This window comes from Pteropus alecto, unplaced genomic scaffold (genome assembly GCF_000325575.1).
Source record: "Pteropus alecto unplaced genomic scaffold, ASM32557v1 scaffold45, whole genome shotgun sequence".
Classification (NCBI taxonomy): domain Eukaryota; kingdom Metazoa; phylum Chordata; class Mammalia; order Chiroptera; family Pteropodidae; genus Pteropus; species Pteropus alecto.
The window spans coordinates 20,564,167-20,574,233 of record NW_006442491.1 but is presented as its reverse complement, the minus strand read 5'-3'; the positions used below and the strand labels follow the sequence as shown (position 1 = coordinate 20,574,233).

The window sequence follows — 10,067 nt, the reverse complement described above, 5'->3', positions numbered from 1 at the left end:
TGTTTTAGAAAGGAGGAACAAGTGCAAAGGCCCTGAGGTAAGAAGCAAAAATATACTTATTATGCTTAAGGAGCAAGAAAGTCAATATAGCTAGAATGTAGCATTGAGAAGAATGAGAAACTAAAAATACATTCTCCCTATTTTACATATGGAAAACTGAAGCTCAGAGGTTAGGTGACATGCCCAAGATCAAAGTAAGTCAAAGGCAAAACTGGGAATGGAACTGAGGCCTTCAGGACAACTCTATCTCAATCCTGGACCAGGTCCCTCCAGGTTTAGATAATCTGCAACCCAGCTGAGACAATCTTTTAAGCACTGAGATTGGTTTCAGGTTTCTTTCTTCATTCCCTTTGTTGGATGAGGATGGCTGAAGAATAGAGAAACCCCTATATATTACCTGGAATGTGGGGTAGAGGTGATTTTGGGGTAAGAAGAACAGTAGCACATGCCAGAGATTGTTGTAAACTCTTTATTTGTATTAACTCATTTAATCTTGACAATTTTGGTGTGTTATTATAGTCCCCATTTTACTAATGGAGAAACTGAGGCATGGAAAGGTGAATGTGCCCAAGTCACACAGTTAATTGATGGCAGAGCTGGGACACGAACCCAGAAGTCCAACTTCCAGGGCTTGTCCTTCTAACCACATAGTATGCCAACTCCCAAAAACAGAAGAAAAAAGTCAGGAAACATGTTCTCCAGTCCTAGCTGACATGGCTTAGAGCTCCCATTTACACCGAAGCCTGAGATCCTCTCCATTTACTTGCAGTCCAGAATTTTTAGTGAATACTAGTTGAATGATTCCTGAGTCCTTCAGCCAGGTGGTTCCAGAGGCTTCTCTAATTCTCTAGCTACTATAATCACAAAGCTATAACCACAATAACAGCCATTTCATAGCCACTAACATTTAATGCACACTTTGAAACAGACTAGGTACAAGGCTAAGCACCTTACATGCACTACCTTATTTCAGAGAGGGAATGAGAGTTGTTATAAGACATGGGTGGAAGGATCTGTGGGGGGCTCCAGGCCTGGGACAAATCAGCAAACAACATGGAACTGAGGGTTCTCTGTAAGCCTGGGTCAAAAAACAAAGGCAGAGTCACTAGGGGGTAGGTGGTAAAAAGAATGGACTATCAGCACTATTCGACATGTCAATAAACTGAACTCATCTCCTATCTCCCAGCCTCCATAGTTCAGCAAATGGTATAACTATTCTCCTAAGTATTTAGACTCCAAATGTTCATGCTCTCCAACCCCTCCTTCTCTCATTCCCCATTCCCACAATTGACAAGTCCTCGTGGGTTTTTTTGATGTAAGAGCTCTACATCCAAACTGTTCATTATTCCCTACTGTGTCAACTTCCTCTTGGTTCAGGATCTCATTTATCTCTTGCCTGCACTGCTAGAATATTTCTGAAAATTTACTAACATTACAAGGACAGACTGCTATGGTAGCCTCTTCCTTGGTCTTTCTTTCACTAGTATTCCCCCACCCCTCCTGCTCTAATACATTGGGCCCACATTGGCACACTAATGTTCCTAATGCCAATCCCCTACCAAAAAAACAAGTCATAGCTCCCAATCGCCTCAGCCTCACTCTCTGGGTATGCCACAATCTGGTCATAATTTGCCTTACATCTACCATGGGCACCCATACTCTTGTCCATGCTATTGTCTCACCTGTAACGATTCCCTTCAGGCATTTTTTATCTACTCTATATATGTACTACATACTTTGTACATATTTAAATACTTCTTCAAAGCCTAGCAAATCAATGAAGTTATCCTGAACCCTTTCTTACTACTCTGTCATGTTCTTGAGACATCTCTGGCTGTAACTACATCCAGCTCTGGCCTCAAAACTACAGTCCCGCCGTTTCTTCTTTTTTATAAAGATTCATACGGCTTCCAGAGAATGGAGACCTGGTCAGTTAGGATTTTTGCTCTCATGCCTGCTACTCTTACCTTACACTTGACTGTATCTATCTCCTAAAAAGAGACCTGGGTTCTAATCTGAGCCTCAGATTCCTTGGCTACAAAATGAGAATACGATTCCCATCCTGCCTATAATAGAGGGATTTTGTGAGAATCAATGTGATAACAGGAGAGGAAAGGGGAAGAGTTAGGATGGGAGACTCCCAGCCAGGTCTTTAACAGCTCTTCCATTCAAGGTAAAATAGCTAGTAAGTAGCAGAGCTAGGATTTGAACCTAGGTCTGCTTTACTTTACTGGAAAGTCTTACGCGTTTGCTTACTTCATGATCTGCCTTGCTTCATTATGTAGCAACATGCTAGGAGAACCAGATAAACTCTAAGGTTCTTTCTACCTTAAAATCTAGTAATTTGAATAGGGGGTGGGAGGGGGAATGACGTTTACTGCTGATATGCCTTCCCCATAAGACTGTGATCTTATGGCAAGTTTAGGGTCTTATTAGCTGGGATAGTCCAAGTATATGGCACAGAGCCTGACAGGTATGAGACATAAGTATTTGGGAAACACGTAAGTAAATAAATGGAATGAATAAACAACTGCCTGCCAACCTTTGCTCTGAGGTCTAGAAGGTCCAAAATCTTAAGCTCCATATTCTGACTCTCAGCCCAGTATTTGTAATATCAACTATCTACTAATCTATTGGTTAAAGGTTCCCTTTTCTCATTCTTGTTTTAAGAGTTATGGGAAAGAGAAGGAGAGAGGAGGATAAGAAGGGAAGACGGGCAGTTAAGATGGGCAGAAAAGAGGGAGAAGAAAAGGGTGAAAGGAGAGAGGTAAGGAAAGAGATAAAAAGGACAAGGATGCCTGGGCAGGACTGAAATGTCTGAGGTCTAGTATTTGGGGAAGGTTTCTTCTTCCTTCTGGTTCCCAGAACCAAGGATTGATTTGTTTTGTTTTTCAAGAGCAGCAGTAGGAATTCCTCTTTATAAATTTTAAATAAAGGGAACTTGTTTGTCTAAACCCCAAACTAAATCTGTTGGCAGAAGGTAAACTGAAGTTCCTCAGAGTTCCAATCCTCAGTTCTCACCTCTGCCCTGCCATAGCTCAACCCTTGCCTGGTTTAGGCTGAAGCTTGCAGAGGTCAGAAGATTCTTTCACTATTCCTCTGCTCTTTCTACAAATGTCACTCCAGGCTAATAAGCCCTGGTGGCAGGGGGCGGTGGGGGGGGAGGGGCGAGGTACGGCTAATCTTTCTTTTGCATAAGGGGATACTGACATCCTCTGGACCCTTCTCCATGGTTTCCTGTCATGAAAGCTGTGTTGAACCCTAAGGGGAAAGTTTCTCCCTTTCTGATGAATTCCGCATGTGTGTGAATGAACCGGAGTGAAGATGTGGGTGAAGCAGGCATCTTCCCTTCAGAATTCTCTAGATCCTGTGTCCTAACACAGCTCAAACCTCTTTAGGTCTGATTTGCATATTACATGCCTATACCCCGCTTTTTACTAAGTTAAGAGAGAGAGCACAGGGCTGAGAGTCAGAAAACCTAAAGGCTAGTTGCAGCTTTACCTCTAATACATCGTGTGACTTTGAACAAGTCATTTCACCTTCCTGGCCTTTAGTTTCCAAATCTGTAAAATGAACATGATAGTGTCTACTCTTCTGAAGTATCTGCTGAAAGACAGAATAAGATTGACAAGAATGGTATAATTTAAAAAAAATCTATTCGGTTTGATATGAACAGTAAAGAAGGAATGAAGGGATGGTCTCTTTAAAAGAGGGGAGATATACCACATTTCAGCTGAGGGGATCTGCTCTGAGTGGAAGAATTAGGAAGAGCTATGGCAGACACAATATCACTGTTTATACCACCATCAAGATAGCCAGGCACTAATCGTGACTAAAAAAACTAAAGAACTACATGCGCATGAATTCCAACATGTCCAAGTAGAGAGAAAATAAAAACCACCAGAAGTCACATATTGCTCAGGGAAAGTTAACAGAAACAGAGTAATGTCCAATTTAGTGATGAAGAGCTCAGGCTCTAGAATCAGATACCTGGGTTTGAATCTCAGCTCTGTCTCTTACCAGCTTTGTGACCTTAGACACTTACCTTCAATGCCTCAGTTTCCTTTACTTGTTTAAAATGGTTCCTGATTCACAAATGTGTTACTGGGAGAAATAAATGACATAGCATAGGAAAGCCCTTGGCTCAGGGCCTGCCTGGCATATGTGACTCAATAATAGGTATTATTATTCCTTTAAGTACCACAAAAGGATAAATAAGCAAAAAAAAAAAAAAAAAAAAAAGTCCAAGAGAAAGGAAAGAAATGCACATTTGCTATTACCTTTTATTTATCATGCCCTATGCACAAAGCCTTAATTATTCTCATTTGTTCCTAATAACCCTTTGAAGTCAGTTGAATTATCTCCATCTCACAGAAGGAAACTGGGTCTCAGAGAGGTAAAGTAACTTGTCTAAAATCGCACAGCTAAGAACTAGAACTTACTGGAAACCAGGTCTGACTCCAAAGAGTTTTCTACTATATACATTGCACTTTCCTGTGCTCAAAAACAAGGGGCCTCCGGCATATCAAAGTAGGCACCAATAATAAAGTTTTAGGAAATGAACCAAATTCTCCCATTTTGTACTCGATGAAGCAACTGTTGGTTTTGCATGCCTGGGGAAAAAATGGACTAGGGTGGAATGTAAGTGCACCATCAAGTTCCAGACTTGCAAGACTTTACTAACCAGGCCCTTCCCAAGGGGCTCTCTGCCTACCGCTGCAATAGGGGAGCTGCTGAGACAGGAGCTGGCTTTTGCCAAACTGGATATCACGTCCTAAACGACAAAATGTTCTTAAAGACTGTAACAAATAGGCAAGAAACCATAAGTGCTTGGGCTAAACACAAATACCTGATCAAAAGCCCCTTATGCTGGGAGGGAATATGACGCTATGAACACCTTTGTAAGAATTAGCATGCACTGTGTCCTTGAGTATGTATATAATCCCTATTTCTGGGAAGCACTTTACTATGGCCCAGATGACTATAAATTACTCTGAAAAGAAGATTTCCTTCCCTTGGGCCAGGCTATTATGTTGCATCATTCCACCAAAAAAAAAAAAAAAAATGAATAAATAGGGAGCACCTTCTACAGGAGTTTATGGAAACCAGGAATCCACAACTGATGACTAGAAGAAAAGAGTTAGGAAGTGAATTGAGAAAATTTTAGGAAGAACTGCGGCCTGGACATCAAAGACTTTTGGTAGCAAAAGGCCTGAGACAAGAGAAACAGAGTGCTTCAGGTGGTTAAGGAGAGATTTTGACAGAAGAAATTATCTCCTATATTTGTAAAACACATTTTTAAAAAATAGCATGTGCCTCTAGAACCATTGCTGTTTAGAGTAGAGCAATCTCCAGGGTCTGCAGAAAGACTGATTGAAAGAGGTGTTGCTGAAGTGTATCTTCCTCAGGAGAGGGGAAGGAAGGTAGAAGCTGTGTTCTCTAAGCCTCTAGAGTGGCAACCACGGCAGGAGTGAAGAGCTAGCTGCCGGAGATAATCATAGCATAACAGCACCAGTCTCAATCAAGCGGGGCTCACCTGCAGGTGGCCTCAGACACACTTTTGTTACAATCAGCACTTGAGGGTGCACAACTGCCCACACCCCTCAAGGAGTACAAGACTGGCCACAAAGTAAAATACTCATCTCAGAAGCCACACTTGCCAATCTGTTAGTTCTGTTCCAGCTACCCACCCCACAACCTCAAAATTCTCCCTCAACCCTCTGGAGGCATGCTTTTCCCAGCCTTAACTATACCCCATGGTCCTGCAGTTTTACAGGTCTCCTCCCATTCGCAAGGCTATCTGACCTTGACTCTTGTGAGTGGCCTTATTGTGTGGTTGCCTCTGTCCTGGCATAATAAACCAAGTGGTTGTCTTGACTGGGAGTTAAAAAGATGACCTTCACAATAAAAATGTAGCCAGGTCACAAAATGGCTCAGTAAAACTCTCCTCTACTTCCCAACAAAGACAGGTGTCAGGATGCCCAGCACATCACAAAAGGAGGCCCTGGAGGACAGCTGATTTCTTAATGACAAGTAACATTAGGGCTCTTGAACCCAACCCATGTCCACATATGAGAACACTAAGCATGCCATAAATAGATGAAACTCAATCCAGGCAGTCTGCAGGCTGCCTGGAGGAATGTCCAGAGAATATAACAGATGTGCAAGACAATCATTCTTGCCTCTGCATTTTCTGGGCAGCTAAGAGCATTTCTCCCTCCTCAGCTGAAGCTGTCTCGTTTTCCCCCTCCTCCTTCCCTAGAAGAACCAACCCACAGGAATCATCAAGGGAGGCACAAGTAATTACTGTTTTCTTTTCTCCATGCTAATGAGACAGTTGGATGGTTCCCCTTCCCCCTCCAGAGTTGGAAGCAAGAATCTAGGGCTTTATAGTCTGTAACCAACACAGCAAAGCTTAGGCCAGACAGTGCTCTACAACTAACTGTGTAGAAGATGGCTTTCTTTCCCTGATGAGACCAAAGCTGGAAGAGGCCCCACCATTTTACAGAAGGGGCAGTATGACCAGAGTAGGGAGAGGATCTGTCTAGAGTCACAGGAGGAAGTCAGTGGCAGGGCCAGAATCAGTCTGCTTACTCCTAGTCAGGGCATTTCCCCCATCACCCAGACTTCCTACAGTAGAGAATGACATTAGAGGTTATCCTCAATGAGGAGCCTAGAACTCCAAGTTTCAAGTTCACATATCAGTTTCTGAATAGGTATTTAAAAAGCAATGACAATGCTCTGCATTTGTAGACTCAGGCCAAGAACCTCAGTTCCAGTTAGAAGGCCAGGATCTGAGGAATAGTGACTATTTTACCCCAAAATTAAAATCACAAGTAGATGGACAAATAAAAAAATCTGTGAATCTTAGTAGGGATTCAGCTGTTATGTGAAAACTATAGATACCAAGGGTCGGGGCTGGAGTTAGCTTTAAGAATGAACTTCAGATCTGGTGGGTAAAGGAGCTCCTGAGTACAGAACACTAGGACCTCAGTTTGCAGTCCAATCCTTGTATACCACAGATGAAGAAACTGAATCTAACACCATCAGGGGCTTCACAGGAGAGGATTCAAGGTGAAACAGCAGGACTGAAGGATGCTATGACCCAGTGCTAGCCATGGACTGCATGCCTAGCCACAGTCAGACAAAAAGAAAGACAGGGTCTCTAAGACAAGGAGCCAGCATTTGCAGACTGTGTTCAGAAGAAAATGGTTCAAGTTTGTAAGGTAGAATAATCTGTAGAATCTAACAGGCTTACATTTTTAACCTGAAGACTGGTTCCTTTCGGCCTCTAAAATCTCTTCCCTTCCCTCTCATTGTCTATCACTATCACTTTGGGTAGGATTCAGTAACTCAAATCCAGTCCTCAAACTAATTCTGACTCCAGGTAGAAAATATTTAATATAGTCTTAGCCCTAATTCCCATCCCCTACTCAGAGACCCTGGATAGTAACCATTCTTCCCTGTTCTCCTATACCCCAGAGTTGACTATGGGGCTCCTTGTGGTATTCCAGGATATTATCAGTGCTGACCATCAGGTTTTACCTTTTAGAGGGCACAAAATCATGTGCTCTATTCTCTAAATGGACCCAGGTCCATGTGAGAGGCCTTGCCTTAGTCACTCAACACCTCAGGCCCTCCTAGGACTAATGTCCAGCTCTGAATCCCAAGGCTAGGCCTCCCCACCAGTGGCCATACTCTAGAGACTGCCTGGACTTGAACTTGAGTTTGCCAACTCATCTTACCCTTTTGCAGGGAAGGCAGCATGGTATAGTAGAAATATCATGCAGACAAATGTAAGTTTGAGCCTTGGTTCTGGATATCCTTAGGAACTGTTTCTTAACTGCTCTTGGGTATCCTCTCAGAGCTTTGACCACTCTGTTTACTTGTCTGTCTCTTCTACTACTCTCCCTTACTTGGGAACAGGGATTTAGTTGTTTCCCTGCATCCTCAATGAGTCAGTCACTGTCTACTGAATGATCCTCTAAAACTAAGTTCCCACATCTGTGAAATAGGGGTATCACCTATCTCAGAGTTTTGAGATAAATGAAGAAAAAAAAGTATGTAAATTGCCATGCCCTTTTTCCTCTACTGTATTAGGAATGCCCAGAGCCAAATGTTTGTATTGAACTAAACTGCCCATCTTAAAGACTGTGTACCTTGTTGAACATCTCTAGGGTCAGCTGGACCTGACCCCCAGGGTCTGTTTCACTCTAGTAATTAGACTGAGCACCAGTTTCTGGAAGCCCACCAGTAAAAACAGCTAGAGATATGACTACTCTCCTCACAGTTAAAGGTAGTGAATTCCAAGCAAATGAGGTATGGGCTTATATTAAATATTCTAGATCGAAAGGAGAGGGGACAACATGGGTAAAAAGAAAAAAGGAGAAAGGCTGTGCTCTGAAGTTGGAGTCTTAAAGAAAACATCCCGAATTCTAAGGAGTGGCTAAAGTCATTTGTACTGGAACCTACAGAAGGGCCAGAGACATGAAACAAATTGGCTAAGGTCGCACAGTAAGCTAAAGGGAGAAATGAGTTTGGAACCCATCACTGGTATCCTCATCAAGTGTTTTTTTCTGTCCTACAGGACAGACAGGTACACAATGTTCTAGAGAAAAGGAAGGCATGGGGGATACAGTGCAGTGGCAGGAAGAGGCACCAAGAGATATCAAGGGGTACGTAAACAGTTTCTGGCTGGGAGAGAAGACTGAGAAATAAATCCAGCCTTTAGTTTTGCAGGGACCTAATATACTCGAGTTGAAGAGTAGAAATAAATTCAATTTGGCCAGAACAAGTGCCAGCAGTTAGGGAAAGGGAAGGGTACAGGGTGTTCTCGAAGTACCATCAGCCCCTCTCCCACAACACCAACTGCTCTGAGTGTTCAAAACTCTCTGCTCATCCATCCCCAACTTCTCAACTCAAACTACGTTTGAGTGCAGAAAGCTTTTCTAGGATATCTGCCTTTCCCATTAAAGGGCCCTCAGATTTACAAACTGGGGGTGAAGCATAGAGAAGTGGCAGACTAAGAGCCCTGCACCATGAAAAGAATCTGATTCTTTTTTGTTCTATTCACATTCTTATGAACTCCCAGGAAGTGATTTGCCCAAGGTCACATAGCTAATAAGGGCAAATCCAGACCTTTTCACAGATATGGGAACTTAGTTTTAGAGGATCATTCAATAGACAGTAACTGACTCATTGAGGATGCAGGGAAACAACTAAATATTCCCTGTTCCCAAGTAGGGGAGAGTGGTAGAAGAGACAGACAAATAAACAGAGGGGTCAAAGCTCTAAGGATACCTGTGTCCTTTTATGACAATGGTGACTTCTGGTATATTTGACCTTTACAAAGTTTTGAGAGGTAGAGTAAGTGTTCTCTGGTAAATCATGCTGTCCCTTCTTCTGAAAAGTCTCATTTGACACCTCCAATCCATTTCAGGGCTAGTCTTAACATTTATCTTCTCTTACAGAACTTTCACAGTTCTCTTCTAATTCAGAGGTCAGCAAAATTTTCTGCACAGGGACATATAAGTACTTCAGGCTTTGTGGGCTATAGCAGTCTCTGTAGTATTCAACTCTACCACTGTAGTATGAAAGCAGTCATAGATGAAAACAAATGAGTATGGCTGTATTCCAGCACAACTTTATGGAAAGAGGTAGCAGACTGGACTGAGCCAAGAGCTCACAGTTTGCTGACACCTGTTCTAATCTACTGTCTCCAATCTCCCTATCTCCCAATCTCTCATACACACTCATACCATAGCCCTGTACCCTCAATGGATCACCTCTGCTACAGGATAAAGTTTAAACTCCATCCTTATCCTCTACCATATCCTTCCCTGCACACTGTACTCCAATTACAGCAGAGTGTCACCTATCAACTTCTTACCTTTCCCCATGCTGTTCCCTAACACATGCAATGCCCTTCTCCATTCCTCTGATAATACTGCCTATTCAGTGACAAACTCAAATGTCAACATCTGTGAGAAGCCTTTGCTTGTTGTGCCTTATATAACTATATATATATAACTACATATATATAGCTTTGACTATATAGTATATATATA

At 42.5% G+C, this 10,067-nt stretch overlaps 1 protein-coding gene across 3 annotated transcripts in view; it reads right to left on the bottom strand.

Annotated features, from left to right (window-relative positions):
* Positions 1-10,067, bottom strand: part of RALY (RALY heterogeneous nuclear ribonucleoprotein) — a 72,911-nt gene that overhangs the window by 43,595 nt on the left and 19,249 nt on the right. The window lies entirely within an intron of this gene.